We start from the raw sequence: 17,276 nt of genomic DNA, 5'->3' as shown, positions 1-17,276 counted from the left end.
GATTCCTAAATATTTTGAACTATTTTGAGTGAAGAATCGTGCGTTTGCGTTAACAATCGTGTAAGATCGTGTAACGTGTAGAATCGTGAACGTGAAAGATCGTTCGTGTAACAGGTTTAATCGTGCGTTAATCGTGCGGAATCGTTCGTGTAACGTGATCGTTCGTGTAAGTTGTCAACAATAACGTTCCAGCCACTGTAGTTATGATGAGCAATAATTCATCTTCCAGAATTGTGAATTTTATGGCCCCAGGGTCAGGGGCTCTGGTGTTAGGGCGGGACTACATTGATTATTTAGAGAAAATGCAGAAATTGTTTGAAAATCTTTTTCTCTGCTCCTGGGTATTCAACGAATTAACTAAGTATATATTCATGATGAGCAAGAATGCTTCTTCCAAAATTCTGAATTTTATGGCCCCAGGGTCAGGGGTTCTATCGTTAGGGCGGGGCTCTATTGACTTTTTAGAGAAAATGCAGAATTGTTTGACAATCTTCTCTGCTGCTGGGTATTAAACAAACTAATTAAGTATATAGTTATGATGAGCAAGAATGCCTCTTCCAAAATTGTGAATTTCATGACCCCAGGGTCAGGGGTTCTGTTGTTAGGGCGGGGTTCTATTGGTTATATAGAGAAAATGCAGAAATTGTTTGAAAATCTTCTTCACTGCTCCTGGGTATTGAGCAGATGAACTACCTATATAGCTATATACGATGAGCAAGGGCCATTCTTCCTAAATTGTGAATTTCAAGGGGGGGGGGGCTGTACTTGTATGCTGAAAATGAATTGATTAAAATCTTCTCCTTTCTATTAATCAAATATTTTTTTATAAGCAACTAGGGTGCTTTTTCCAAAATTGTGAAATGTATGGACCAAGGGTCAGGGGTTCATGTGTGGTACATGTAGTGGCACTATACTGAATATTGTTGAATATTATTGATTAGTTGAACGGCATTTTTTGTTGCCCTATTCTGTCTATGGGTATTAAGTAACCAAACTAAACATGTTAAGTGTACAGTTATGATTAGCAATGGTGCCTCTTTCAAAATTGTGAATGCCATGGCGTCTAGTTTAAAACATGAACCAAAGTCAATCGTTGTAGAGTTGTTGCATGATGCTCAGGTGGCCTATAAGGCTCATGGGCCTCTTGTTTTATGAACCTTTCGGTTTTTGTTATAATCAAGGAGGAGGACACAACACAATCAACGTAGTGCCCTCTGGTAAAATGTTCTGATTCTGCTCACATTGTCTCAATTAACTTTTTTTTAGGTTTAAGAACTATCAATGAGGATTGACAAGTACATGTGCATAAATGTATTACCCTGTGTTTAAATCAGATCATAATTTCCTGTGTAAAATGATATGATTCAAAGATTTATTTGTCATGAAATTGTAATAATGGCCCCATTTTAATAAGATTCATATTTACCGATCCAAACATTCTGTTCCGGTGTACCGAAACCAATCTTATATGCCTCCCAGTTCTTGTCAAAGTCCAAAGATCCATCAACTCTTTTTTGTATAACCTTCCGAAATAAAAAAAAAATGGTTATTCAATCCGTTACTTTTGTGACGAATATTTCTTTCAAAAGTGAAATCAAGATTCTGATTGTGAATGTTTTTGTCTTTAACCAAAGTCCTGCAAAACTGAATGAGAAAATCTCATAAACATTTCTTTTGCCAGTATTAAAACATTATTATTAACTACCGTCCAGCCACCTCCCATTGTGGTCATGTCACAGTACACACTGACAGGACTGGTGTCGATACCATACGGATAAATCAGGTATACACCGGAATTAGTGTGACCCATCTCAAGGAGATCCTTACAATCAGTACGAACTAAAAGAGGAACAAAAATACATGTAAAAATATTGATTCTAGAGAAATAAATGCAAGTAAAAGAAGACCCCCCCCAATCTTTTTACCAAAACCAAAATGGCCAGCTATCTGTATGTCGCCATGATTGATAGAGGAATGCAATTCTCGAGTTTCAGAAATTATGGCAAAATTCTCAACACCAGATTCCAATAAAAAACGAGGCTCTTATGCGATATACCCTCTCGTCAATCGAGCGAAAATTGTGAAATACGCTGCCGAGGAAGGACTAGCAGCTGCTATAAGGATATTTAAACAAGACTTCCATGATTTAAAAAAAAAGTTTACAACCAGATATTTTCGAGATTCCTACAAGCGTAAGTTATCAAACTGTAAGAGATAACTTGACTTTAATGATATGGAAGAGTGCATGTCGTGTAATAGAAAGAGGTCGTAAAACTCTGTTGTCAGATGAAATGGACAAACCAACTTAAGAAAATCTGGTGATGTTTTAAATATTGCAATAGAGCGCGCTGTAGGTATGGACATTATTATGTACGAGGATAAACAACTCGAGAAAAATGGTGGTCCCATAACTCTTACGAAAACCTTGGCCTATTCTTCATTACAGAGAATGAATGCTGTACCGCTAGGACCCATATTCCTGATGAAAATTTGGAACAGATAAAATATGAATTTCTATCAGCTATTTAAAACGCTGTTTTCGAAAATGACATTCCACCTGAACTTGTCTACAACTGGGACCATACTGAATTACATTACGAACCTGTATGTAAACTGGACCATGGATGTGTACGGCTCAACAAAAATTCCGATTTTCATAGTGGGCTTGGATTGATTGATTAATTGTTACTGTTTAACGTCCCTCTCCAGAATATTTCACTGATATGGAGATGTCACCATTGCCGGTGAAGGGCTGCAAATTTAGGCCTATGCTCGGCACTTACGGCCTTTGAGCAAGGAGGGATCTTTATCGTGCCACACCTTATACGGTCTCATCCGAAGGACCGCCCCATTTAGTCGCCTTTTACGACAATTAAGGGGTACTGAGGACCTATTCCAACCCTAATCCCCACGGGGCTAGTGGGCTTGAATGACAAGCGTCAGATCACGACAGTTTGTGCAAATATAACTTTAATGTTTATTTCATGTCATGATTATCGTTCTTTAATGTAATGTATAGATGTCGCTTCAATTTAATCACGTGATCATTATAACTTGAATATAAACCATGATTTTTGTCAATTTGTTAGTCTGTTGGCTCGCGTGTTTCTTAATAAGAATCATAGTTCCTCAATAAAAAATATATACCAAGAAATGCCGAAATAAGCGAACAGTCCTGAATAAGGAAAGAAAGCAGTTTTCATCCTGAATATTGAATAAGGATACAGGTTAATTTATTTCCAAGAAATAAGAAAGCAATAGAATGTCGTAAAAGTCCTCTTGTTCCATATCTGAAAAACCAAAAAAAGCGACTTGGTCTTCAATTTTAAGATTCACAAAATGCATAATGCATTTTTGATGTATTCAGGGCGCAGGTGAAGAAAGAATTCAGAGGTGATTTAAAAATAACAAACATGAAATTTGCATTGTGTTCATACCCCCAAATTGCACTGATTGGTTACTACAATATGGATCTGACCGTGCAAAAATTGTTAAAGGACAAATTGAAGGATCGTGTTTCAAATATGGTAATCATCACAAATATCGAAGCAGCTAGAGAGATTAAACGGACAAAACGATCTCCGACTATCTTTCTTGAAGCTGTCTGCGTAGTGGTTAGTACAAGGCATTTCTGAAGCCTTTGGATACAAGCTCCCATCTTATCAGTTGTGAAATAGATTTTGTCCTCTCTCATTTTTATCAGGGATTTTAAAGAAATATAGTAATTGTTTGTGAAGTTTAATAGTGATTTATGACATTTTACTTTCACAATGTATACTATTAACTTTCGGCATTTGAATGTAATATTTAAAAATTATTTTATGATACGGTAATAAAATTAAGATGCGAGTTTGGTTCTTTGAGCTGTCATCTGGTTGTCACTTCCCTAAATATTAATTTTTCCGGTTTAATGCAACCGCAAAAATTACTTTATAACGTTTTAGGTGTAAAGTTGCAAAAAATTCCAACCGCAAAAATACGTGTTATACGGTATATTTTCTATTCAATAAGGATCTTGGAAATAAAAAAAAAGAAGAAAAGAAATACATGGGTACTTGAAAACGACAATACAAAGATGTTTTTTTTTTATTTTCAAACCTTGACAAACCAAGTCCGATATCCAGATGCCATTTTCATGACACACGATAAATCCAGATCCTCGCTGTTCAAAACGATCCAAGCAATTGATGTGCATCCGTTTTCTTATCCCTATTCCGTCCCATTCCTGTACATTCCACGTGGTATTGTTTACTTTATTGATAGGGATCCCACAATCTGATAAAAAAAAAATTCTGTCAAATTTACTCATCTAAACATTTTACCTAAGAAAAAGTTGAATTGATTGATTATGCATGTATGTTGTTTAGCGCCCCTCTCTCGTGAATTTTTCACTCATATGGAGACGCAGCCACTCGTTGGAGAGCTACAAATGTTTTATACTCGAAAGTTAGGACCATTGCGCAGTGAAGCATCTTTTTCGTGCCAGCACCTGCTGCGACTCGGAACCTCTATTTCACGTACGTTTCTTTTCCAAAGGACCGGGTCCCAAGTTCCTATACGGCCTTATCCGGTCGCCACGTCCCACACTGGGATTTGAACCAATTCCTTCGACTTTGAACCACTAATTTGACTCCTTGGATTGTAAACGTTTCAAAGCCCCCTGAAGCTCTTGGGTTTTTGTATATTTTAAGAGTAAAACTAGGCACAAAAATATTGCTATTGTCCCAAAGTATGGCATTATTATTATTCGTATCATACTTTGAAATTTTAACTGAGGGACTGGGGTTATTCACATGTACGTCCCCCTTAAATCCGTCAGTGTATATTTTGCAATAATTTATCTGGAAGGTATAATTATTCGACAAGATTAACCTTTTGGGTGACCGCCCAGTATTCCGACGGTCCGATAGTCCGACAGCCCCATAGTCCGACGGTCCGATAGTCCGACAGCCCCATAATCCGACGGTCCGATAGTCCGACAGCCCGGTAGTCCGACTGCCCGGTAACTCGCAGTCACATATAACTAATTCGTACAGCAGAAAACAGAAAATGCGTATTGAATATCATAACATAATATAAAAGAAGTTTATCTTTAAAAAAAGATATATTTGTGAAACACTATGCGCCCGGCGTCAACAAAGTTCAAAAAAGCTATTTATAGCATATAGGTCACTGTCAAGGTCACAATGTCGTTGACCTTGGTACTATTAGAAAGAAATTGATTAGTGGAGTATGCATACCAAATATGAAGTCTTAACCATTCATTGTTCAAAGGTTATGGATAAAGTTAAAGCTTGCAGACAAACAGACAGACAGACAGGACAAAAACAATGTACGTCTCGGATCTTTCGATCCAGGCGCATGAAAAGAACATTGGTGATCTAGCGCCGTAACAATTTTTAAACACAGAAAGAAAGGCTCGTGATCAACTAATTCATTTTGCTGAATTCTTAGTGTGTAATGAATCTGGAGTGTTAAAAGAGTAATAATTTTTGTGAAGTGTAATTTATAGAATTAAAATATATCAGTGTGGAACTGCATTTTAACAAATGCTTTTTGTGTCAGTCTTGTCGACAATTTTTGAAAAGAAATAAAAGTTTTTTTTATGAGGTTTACGGCAATATATCCGGGAAGATGGTATACTGTAAACCAACTTTTATTCGCGATTCGTCAGTTTATAATTTCGACAAATAAGGAAACATTGTACATAAAACAAAGCAAATTAAATTGTTGGCGGCAATTTATATTCATGACTTAAAAGTAAATCGTGACACTCGATCGCGAATAATAGTTGGGTTACAGTACCTCACAAGCTAGATGCCTAGAATCTTGGCAAGTTTTTCTTGTGTAGTTAACGTTAAACTTCATAATCATAAATAGAAATTATTGACACAAAGAAATTATTATCGTACAGTCTGTCTATGGTCGTTTTCCCAGAGAACATGAAGTTTTCCCGCCCAATTCGACCGTGAAGCCGAGCATGCGTACCCCAGACATTTGGACTATCGTAGAACTTTGCAAGCGCTCTCGAGAGCTAGCAATTACATAATTTTTGTCATGCATGGATCTGGTGGGGGGGGGGGAGAAGTTTTCATGCAGTCATTTTATACATATTAAGTAAAATGTGACCTTGCCCTCCAGGCACAAAGCATCGTTTTAGAAAGGGGGGGGGCTTGAGAAATATTTTTTCCTTACCTAATAAAAAAGTCGACAAGCAAAAAATGAAAAGAAAAAAAGCGGAAAATTAAAAAATGCCCAAACTCGGAAATCCAATTTCGTGGGGGTGGGGTGATGTGGGGGTAGTAACCAACTTTTTTCAAGGCCAACTTCCTTTCACTTCCTCACTTCCATTTTTTCCTACATTTCCTTGATATAAGTATACTGTGGTAAAAAGTGGGGGCCAACAACCTCTTCAATTGACATTTTCTATAGTAAAGGTAATGTTGGGGAAAAGGGGGGGGGGGTCAGGCCCCGTCCTGCCCCCCCCCTGTTGCTATGTGCCTGTCCTCATCTAGAAAGCACACACCCTCGAAAACGCGGAACTGTGTAAAGTTGGAATGCAAAGTTAAGTATGAAGCATTATCAACCCATCTCACCGTCAGAAAAAGGATTTTCTTTTTATGCACCCGCACTGGGTGAAAAGTCCAGTTTCCGCAAAACTGAAACTATATGGAAACCTTGCTGAAACTTGGCGTTGAAGTTTCCTGTATGGTTTCCGCAATGCGGAAACTATATAATAGTTTCAGCAAGTTTCTGTAGGGTTTCCGTATGCTGAAACTATTAGGTTTGTTTCCAAATAGTTTCCGCAAAACGGAAACCAATGTAAAATTTAATGAAATGTCAATTTAACGATACTTTTTAGTTTCAGTAGGTTTCAGTTTCCGGAAACTATTGATTTCGATTCCATATGGTTTCCGCATGCTGAAACCGAACTGAAACTTTTTCTTTTCTTTTCTTTTTTTTTCAAATGGGTAAAAAATCAACTCAAATGATTTTTTTACTATTGATTTCGATTCCATATGGTTTCCGCATGCTGAAACCGAACTGAAACTTTTTCGATTGTTTTTTTTTCAAAAGGGTAGAAAAATCAACTCATATCATATTTTTATTTACTTATACATTTTCAAAAATGGTTTTATTTTTAAATATCTACTAGTTCATGTTCAGATTTTGAGATGTGCTCTGTGTAAACTTACACATACCGATATTGATATCAATGTTAAGCACTTTATACAAGATCCTTGCTTCAAATTAATTTATTTCATATTGTGCCGGAATTAAAAAAATATCATTTTTAAACAAAATCGATTCCTCTCAGCAGGATTTTCTACATTACCCAACTCGAGACTCCCCCTCGGGAATTAATTCTTTTCATAACATACATTATTTTCACAAAATATTACTTCTGTATGAGAACAAATCAAGGGTTATATATGGAGGTTCCTCTGTCTACAATTACATTTAATGTTAATTTGTTTAAAAAAGAAAATTAGTGTGTCTTCATGGTGCATGAAATACAGATAATTACGAGAGCGAACGTTTACATTATTTGAGATAGCAAGTTTTGCATTTTTTTCCTTATACATGTATCTATATTCCTGAATGGAAAATTATCATTTCAATAATTCAATTTGTTAACAACAAATACTGACTAGAAAGCCTTTTTTACTATTCAGTTTTCGACATAAGATATATAGTGCAATAGTTACTAGTTGTTTTTATAATTACATTGATCATGTTGATTTAGTACCTACATACGTATATGTATTTTTATCTCCGTTCTCATGAATACATTTTATTCGTTTAACAGGCGTTAATCTTATTCGAAAGCCGCGGGTAAATATTGCAAGAAAACATGTCCTGAACATTTGATGCCATGGTTCTTAAGATCTGCAGCATATTATGTCAATCTAATTAAAATTAAATCGTCTCATTTGTTACCCAAATGCTTATTCGCACGAAGAAGACTTATTAATTTAAAAAGTCTGTTTTTGTGAAACAATAGCCTGGGAGGGAATGGAAAATCTCACTTTTCTTTTCTTTGAACCCCACTCGCGGGCACCTGTCCTCACGTGCCACAGGTGGGGAGACACGTGTCGCGAAGACACCTGCTACCGTGTTGGTGTATATTTTGTATATTCTATGTGGATTGCGAGGTTTTTCTACCTTAGAGGAACAATGGGCTGTGACCAGGCGTAATATATACAATGTACATGCAGTACATGGTATACACAGTATAGTCACTAGTAATGACCCCAAGGTGTCTGAATTCAAATTTTAAAAATTAAAAAAAAAACCCACACACTCTATTTATAAAAAACTTCACCTAAAATCAAACAAATAAGATTGTTTCATAAAATATTCTATATAAAATGTTTCATATAAGCTATTAAGTTTATTATGTGTTGGTGATTAAAAGAAAAAAAAAGGAAAAACCTCTCAGATATTTATCTATTATAGATCAATCTAATAAATAATAAAACTAATCTACAGGTAAGGAGAATATTTGCTAGTTCAATAGACTATTTAAAAAAATTCAGTATTATTTTACAATTTCTCTGCAAAGAAATCGGCAATCACAAAAAAATCGACAATTAATGGTATTCCTTGTTTGCCACCATTGCATGTAAACTTCAAATATTGAAAATATTTAGAGATATACGCAACCTAATGAAAACAAAGTCTATGAATTTTATTTCATAACTTTTTTCTGTAGGTTATTTCTAAGTACACAATAAAACAACGTTTTATTTCTAATTTAGAGTCCAAAACAGAAAAGTGTGAGGTTATTACAATAATAAGGAAAAGATAAGAAAAAAAAGATAAATACATTTAGTAAACAACAATATACATGACATGTGTAAAGGACTATGACTACTATTACATATGATATCATTTATAAATTTGCTATTCTGTATTGAGTAATAACTAATAATTTTTTGTTCATCATCTTATGCCGAGATATAGCGCTATTTACTATCAATGGAATGAATTTTTTTTCTTTGATGATCATCTTTTTTACATGACCGTGTTATAAAAAATGAATTTTGATTATCATTTATACTGTTGGAATTACATCTACATAATCGATCTTCTTAGTTAACATATAGACTTATAATTAATTGTACATGTAGATATTTTCTGAGATGGAAATGTTTAACAATTGATTAATAATTCTTATAACCCCAATTTTGCTTTTGAGTTTCACAAAGGTATAAAAAGCAATACCAGAGAGAGAGAGAGAGAGAGACAGAGACAGAGAGAGAGACAGAGACTCATACAACACATTCTAATATAGTTTGTTTTTTTTTCTTCATTTTATTTAAGTTACGAAGGTCAAAATAAATCATAATATAATTCACTATATAACAATGATTATAAACTTACATGTACTTTGTTAATTTATCTATTCTTTTTAGGACACAAATAAAAATATATCCCATAGATTAAGATTTTAAAAAAACATAAACATAAATTTGCAGACTTGTGGTAAAATTTTAACCAGCTAATTCGTATCGCTTACTAGAAAGGGGGGGGGGGATAAAATCGCTCTTGTTTGTGGATAATATGCCATCAGCATAACTTTGTTGACTTGTATACTTTTTTTCACACAATAATCTAAGTACACGTTTATATGATTTTCAATCTATTTGTAAAAATCTGGACAGACCGTTTCAACAATTGCATGATAATGATGATAATAAGGGACTTAAAATACGGTTTTATACCCACTTCGATTCCATGATCAATTTTATTTAAGCATTTAAAACTGTTCATTCTGTTGTAATAAATGCAAGGACGTCTGCAATTAAAACGTAAAAAAATATTGCCAAAAGAGAAATGCAAAAACTAAGGTGAACTGGCATTCAATCACTAGGTGGCGTATCGCGATAGAATGCTTCTCTCTCATTGGTTAGATTTTTAGTAGAAGAAAGAGGGACAAAATGGCGAAGAAAACACCAAGAACTTGCTCAAGAAAATCAACAGAGATGAGAAGATCTTTTGACTCTACACAGAAGAAAGGCACCACAAACGACAGATTAGATACAGGTAGTTATTTCTTACACTTCATAGCACCTTTATTTTTGTTTTTATTGACTGCAATCGTAAGAATAAAGTTTGGTCAAAACGGCGAGTTCCAAAAATTCAAATTGACCATAGCACAGTTACAATTATTTTGAAAAAGCGCCTTGTAAATCATTCTCAGCTTAGGTTGTGATACGTATAATTAATTGCTGTTAAAACGGCCGCATGCATTTTGTACCATTGTATTTATCTTGATGTTTTCGTATGATAATTAAAATATGTTTTTTCTGCATCGTCCCGATCACGTTAAAAAGAAATACGTGTTGTAGTATTCCGGAATTTTAAATGTAGGTTGGTTTTAGAGGATAATATCGTTATGAAGTTGTATCCGGTGTTTACTTTTTCGGAAAATCGAAAGATTGGCCCCCAGGCTTATGTTCTTTCAGAAAAGGTGAGCTTTGTTGTTCATTTTAACTGCTGGATGTGTTCATTGTTATTCGCAGGAGTAGTTTCTTGAATCCTACATTTATTTTTTGCTGAATTGTATTTATTATAATATTGATGGAAGACTGTGCTGCACAACCGAGGAAGGGGTTGAATATATTTTTAACATACATGCAGTCTAGAATCGTAAATATTAGACATGTTAGAAGGCATCATGTTCGGAGAATGCCATTGTGTAGTATTGTATCACTGTGAAATGCCAACTTGTACATGTTGTATAGTCATGAAAGTAAAATTCCTGAGAACTTGCAGATTTGGGGATAGTGAGATAAATTTTGGGAATTAAGTGAATTGATAATTTTCAGAATGCCTCACATTATTCAAGTTGAAGTATTTTATTAAGTTTCATACCATACATTATGATTTTGAAACATTGTCGTACGTGAACAAAATAGTTATACACAAAGATACATAAACATCTTTTCTTACAAGGCATAATTATAATTAATTAAACGTAAAATGTTAAAATGATATTTATTTTTTTAAATAAAGAGATCAATTGTAATTTCCTGCTGACACATGTGCATGTTTTGATCTATATGAAACAATTAACACTATTTTAGCATCCTAAAACTTGATTTACTGGTAGTGTGCATGGTGTAATTGTTCATTAGAAATACCATGTTTTTATTGTACCTTGTGTATTAAATGTGGTGCAGTTTCTAAATACATCAGAAATCACAACCATAAAAATGATTCTCTTGATCAGATATGAACAGAACAGTATTTACCTGAAGTGGGTATTATGATCTAGACTGGAGCTTGATGAAATGGGCAATTGGCCATTTTCAATTTCTTAAGTTACATGTATTGATTCATTATACAGTCATATACTTGTATTTATTTGTTACCCTTTAGAGAACTTTTTATTAATGTGGACACGTCACCAACACAGTCTCATCCGAGGGACCAGTCTCTATGTACTACATTGGATTCAGACCTGTGGTAGGAATCAGCTCTTACTCCCCAACTCTAGGCGTGTCGTTCTAACCACTGGCAATGTGACCCATTATGAAAATTTGACATAATACTTTAAATTCATGATCTCTAAATTTTATTGACTTGATAAAATGACTGATACACAAATAAGACTTTTGTAATCTCTCTGTTTATAGCTGTTTACCATTTGCCATATTTCTATCACTAATTAAATCAGTTTTCAACAATAGCCACTGAAGAGTCCTAGTTGTGTTTTATTATACAGATGATTTTCCCTTGATGTAAAATAGAATATGAAATAAAATAAATTATCAAATAAATTATAATTTTGAATAGGAGAACATGGAGAGGCCAGGGCCTACATATCTTAAACAAACATAATTTAGATGTAGTCTTGTTTTTATGGAAAATTATAACTTATTTAATTTTTCTCACTCTCAGATATAATTGCATTGCAAGATCTTGTAAAGGTTGTGATAGCCTGATAGGACTGCCACTTAGAATTAGACCAGAGTGTGACTGTGATGATTTCCAATCATTTTTTCATTGTCATGTGTCCATTAGAATTTTCACTGCATGTCAGGTGCAAGGAAATGGACATGCAAGTGGTTTTTGGGACTTTTCTGATCTCATGCTAAAAACAAAAAAGTTATTACTGTTAGGTACTGTATTAACTCGATCTATTTTAATTTCAGATATCCATGGAACAAATCATCTGAAAAAAAGAGAAGATGAAGAATACTTCTGTTAAAAAGTATGTTTTAGTAGTAAGAACTAAGTAACTCTATTTTAGGAAATTAAGGACTAAAGCACAAAGTTAATGTTTTTATTTTCTATTGTTTTCTTAATCTCACTGTATAATTTAAAGCTCTCTATTTATCATAGTCAGTGGTGTGTGTGTGTGTGTGTTGGGGGGGGGGGGGAGGGGGGATGTAAGCTGCTTTCCTCTACTTTTTAAGCTTTATAAAATATCTTTATATGTTCGGCATTTCCATCAAATTAACGGATGTTAACATTTTCTTAGAAAGTCTAATTTTGCGTGCTACCTACTAAAATTCTATGATTTATTTAAAATAAGTATTTATAAATAGGCCTATTTTTAGGTCACCTTAGTAAACTCAGGTGACCTATTACTATCTGTTTTGTCTGTTGTGTGTTAACATTTGAACATTTTCAGCTTCTTCCTTGCAACCGCTCAACCAATTTCAACCAATATTGGTACAAAGCATCTAAGGGTGAAGGGGAACAAAATTTGTAAATTTTATGATACCCCCCCCCCCTTTTTTAGCTCCTGCGCCGAAGGCTCAAGTGAGCTTTTCTGATCACATTTTGTCCGTCGTCCGTCCGTCTGTCCGTCCGTAAACTTTTCACATTTTCGACTTCTTCTCAAGAACCAATGGGCCAATTTTAACCAAAGCACAAAGCATCCTTAGGGGAAGGGGAGTTTAAATTGTAAAATTGAAGGGCTAAGTTCCCTTACAAGGGGAGATAATCAAGAAAAGACAAAAATTTGGTGGGGTCATTAAAAAATCTTCTTCTCAAGAACCACTGGGCCAGGAAAGCTGAAACTTATGTGGAAGCATCCTTGGGTAGTGTAGATATTAAATTGTTAAAACCATGACCCCCGGGGGTTGGGCGTGGCCACAATAGGGAATTCAAGTTTTACATAGAAATGTGTAGAAGAAATCTTTAAAAATCTTCTTCTCAAGAACCACTGGGCCAGGAAAGCTGAAACTTATGTGGAAGCATCCTTGGGTAGTGTAGATATTAAATTGTTAAAATCATGACCCCCGGGGTTAGGGCGTGGCCACAATAGGGAATTCAAGTTTTACATAGAAATGTATAGAACAAATCTTTAAAAATCTTCTTCTCAAGAACCACTGGGCCAGGAAAGCTGAAACTTATGTGGAAGCATCCTTGTTAGTGTAGATATTAAATTGTTAAAACCATGGACCCCGGGGGTTGGGCGTGGCCACAATAGGGAATTCAAGTTTTACATAGAAATGTATAGAACAAATCTTTAAAAATCTTCTTCTCAAGAACCACTGGGCCAGGAAAGCTGAAACTTATGTGGAAGCACCTTGGGGTAGTGTAGATTCTAAATTGTTCAAATCATGACCCCCGGGGGTAGGGCGGGCCACAATAGGGAATACAAGTTTTACATAGAAATATATAGAACAAATCTTTAAAAATCTTCCCCTCAAGAACCACTGGGCCAGGAAAGCTGAAATTTATGTGTAAGCAGCCTGGGGTAGAGTAAATATTAAATTATTAAAATCATGACCCCCAGGGGTAGGGCGGGGCCACAATAGGGAATCCAAGTCTTACATAGATATATTTAGGAAAAACCTTTTAAGAATTTTTTTCTCAAAAACTACTTGGCCAGGAAAGCTGAAACTTATGTGTAAGCATCCTGGGGTAGAGTAGATATATTTAATTGTTAAAATCATAACCCCTAGGGGTAGGGCGGGGCCACAATAGGGAATCTCAAGTTTTACATAGATAAATTAGGAAAAATCTTTTAAGAATCTTTTTCTCAAAAACCACTTGGCCAGGAAAGCTGAAACTTATGTGAAAGCATCCTTGCTAGTGTAGATTCTAAAGTATTAAAATCATGAAAGGGGAGGGGGTAGGGGGGCATGATAGGTATAGCAAGAGGGGAAATTGGGTAAAGAACTTCATCACCCAAGTTACTCAGGTGAGCGATGTGGCCCATGGGCCTCTTGTTTTACTCCTGGACATCAAGCAGTCAAACTGTTGGCATGATTGTAATGAGCACTGAGTCATCTACCATAATTATGAAATTCATGGCCCCAAGGTCAGGGGTTCTAGTACTAGGATTGGTCCATATAGCTCTTTGGAATTAATCAACCATTTATGATGAAATAAAACTTAAGATAACATTTAGAAAATGTTGAAATGTGTGGCCCCAGGGTTAGTGGTTCCTGTGGGGTGGGGTACACAACTGGTGGTTTCAAAATGGAATTGCATTTTATCTTTATTACTCTGATCCACCTTTGGGTATTGAGTAACCAAAGTAAGCATGCTAAGTGTATAATTATGATAAACAATGGTGCATCTTTCAAAATTTGGAATTTCATGGCTTTTTGTTTAAAACACAAACCAAATTCAATGGAGTGAAAGTTGTCACATGATACCTATTAGGTCTGTGGGCCTCTAGTTGTTATTCAAATAAAAAAATATTTTGATGAACAAGTAGAATGAAAGAAAATTCCTTAATTTATTCTGAAAATCAGGAACAAATCTATACATACATATTCAGGTACATTTAAATAAATTCAAGTTTGTCCTAGTCAAGTGTTTAAAAGAGGCGACTTTAAGGACAGACGAGACGTTCCTTAATAATAGATAAATTTTTCTAGGAGTTTGTCATTGAAGTATTGCTACTTAAACATGTTTACTCACAAAAAATTGAGGTACCTTACCAGGCATTTCTGCAAAATACCAGGGGTAGTTTTTCTTATATAATCCTTTGGGGAAGAAAAATAATTTTCCAGTTTCAAATCTTTAAGGGTTTGGATTTTTTAAAGACGTTTAGAAACTGGTTTAGAAATAAGAATGTTATTAGAATTTTGAATATTTTTCATACATTACGAAGATATACAAAACAGATTTTGAGGAACGTCTCCTTTGACCTTAATAAACTAATGATATTTTACACTTGATAAATTTTTAGATTTCATTTTAAATCATTCTGATAAAAAAAAAATGCTGAAAATGTGAAATTAATCAAACAAAGGCTTGTACTAGAACAGCATTAGGGACTTTGTCAATCCAATTAATATTAAATGTTAGATACTGCCTAAATCTAACAACATCCTGTAGAGTGTCACGTCAGAGGTCAAATTCTATTAACCAATCAAATAGTAAACTGCAAAATTATTGTTTTTCATATATTGAAATGAATAAGTCTAGAGTTGTTCCATATTTGACATCTGACGTGACCTTCTATGGGATGTTGTTAGATGTTGTGTAGCGAGTATGCGAGAGGATCTAACATGTTGTTTTATTTAGATTGGGATTTTGTTAAACTATATTTATATATATTTTCAATAGGTTGAAGTAACTGATGAGCAGATCAATCCAACTTGAACATGATATCATTTCTCCAATGATGAAAACAAGTCTCTCTATACTCAAGCATTGACATTTTTAAAGTCGACTGAAACTGGAACAGGTCATACATGCAGACTACATTGATGTGTTGCACAGTTCCGAAAACATGCAGCTACCACTAGCATAAGCATGATAAGTGTAAGTGGGTCATCAAAAAATGAGAACCACTCATTAAGGACTTTTCTGTTGGTTGATGATGGACTACAAACTGAATTTTTAACAAAGGAATCCACCTTGGTGCTTATTGGCTACTTATGATGTGAACTTGTGCATTTATTATACCAAGTAATTTTACATTTCCTTGATAATACTAGACTTGCATAAACCAAATTCAGATTTAGTTGATTTATTGCAGTAATGCAGTTCTAAGTTCCTCTCGCAAGATTATATCTCTGATGTATGAGACATCATTAATTGCAGACATTTTCTCTGTCCTCCTGTCGTGACTTGAGGGCTTGGACTTAGCTGTAAAAATGTTTATGATGCAAGAGAAAATAAATGTTCTACCCGATGTATGTAAATGTTGATAATAACATTAAATATTCTTTGATAACTAGTGTTAGTGTGTTGTTGTTTTTTCCAATATGAGAATTCAGGGGGAAAATGACTTTTGGTTGAAAACTAGGGCTAAATTGTGTAGTCAATACTACAGTTTCCGTTGCGGAAACCTATAGTATACCCTATGTATATCAATATTGTAAACGCATACTGAAACCTTGCGTATACCTCAAGTTTCAGCAAGTTTCTGTTGTGGAAACCATTGGTAAACCATATGTATTTCAACCGTATACGCATACTGAAACCTTGCGTATACCTGAAGTTTCAGCAAGTTTCAGTTGCGGAAACCTATGGTACACCATATGTATTTCAACAGTATACGCATGCTGAAACCTTGCGTATACCTCAAGTTTCAGCAAGTTTCAGTTGCGGAAACTATTTGGATTCGTGGACACCTTTGGTTTCCGCACTGCGGAAACTTGATGAAACTTGAAGTTTCCGCACTGAAACTTTGCAGAAACTATTAGTAACCTTAAGTTTCCGCAGAGTTTCAGTAGAGTTTCAGCCATGCGGAAACTGTATTTTTCATCCAGTGCCGTAAACGAAGTTTCAGGGGTATATAGTTTTTGTCTTGTCCATCCGTCTGTCCCTCTGTCCGCAAAAAATTTAACCTTGCCCATAACTTTTGATTTAGTGGAGCTATGATTTTCATCCTTGAAATGTGTATTCCTTGTGACAAGACCTTTCTTTGGGTACCACCAAATTTGACCTTGAAGTTTGACCCACTTCAACAGAAAAATTTTACTTCGGCCATATCTTTTGAATAGTAGCAACCAGGAAATTTATACCTCAAATACGTAATTTTTGTGGCAAGAACTTTCATTGGATACCAACAACCTTGACATTTTGACCTTGACCTTGGAGATTTTTTTTATTTGTGAAAAAAACTTGGCCATATCTTTTTAACAGTAAGGAATAGGGCTTTCATACTTCACATATGTAATTCTTGTGAAAAACCCTAGATTGGATACCAAGAACTTTGACCGTTTAAACTTGACCTTTGAGTTTGACTTTCTTTCAAAAAGCAAACCTTAACCATAACTTTTAAAGAGATATCGCTAATGCTTTCACATTTTACATATTGAATCCTTGTGACAAACCCTTTTTTTTTT

At 34.8% G+C, this 17,276-nt stretch overlaps 1 protein-coding gene and 1 long non-coding RNA gene across 3 annotated transcripts in view; one reads left to right on the top strand and one right to left on the bottom strand.

Moving 5' to 3' along the window:
* LOC134279022 (ficolin-2-like) overlaps positions 1–17,276 on the bottom strand; it is a 108,214-nt gene that overhangs the window by 68,006 nt on the left and 22,932 nt on the right. The window lies entirely within an intron of this gene.
* Positions 9,734–16,163, top strand: LOC134279026 (uncharacterized). Of its 2 annotated transcripts, none has more exons than XR_009994561.1 (3): positions 9,734–10,050; positions 12,165–12,223; positions 15,547–16,163. It is a non-coding gene; the product is annotated as an uncharacterized LOC134279026 (long non-coding RNA). The 2 variants fall into 2 exon arrangements; XR_009994560.1 differs by lacking the exon at positions 9,734–10,050 and adding an exon at positions 10,414–10,477.

Source organism: Saccostrea cucullata, unplaced genomic scaffold (assembly GCF_032062105.1).
Source record: "Saccostrea cucullata isolate Sc308-1 unplaced genomic scaffold, CSIRO_AGI_Scuc_v1 ctg3685, whole genome shotgun sequence".
Taxonomy (NCBI): domain Eukaryota; kingdom Metazoa; phylum Mollusca; class Bivalvia; order Ostreida; family Ostreidae; genus Saccostrea; species Saccostrea cuccullata.
Note: the sequence above shows the minus strand (reverse complement) of the source record. Positions and strands in the feature narration are given on the sequence as shown.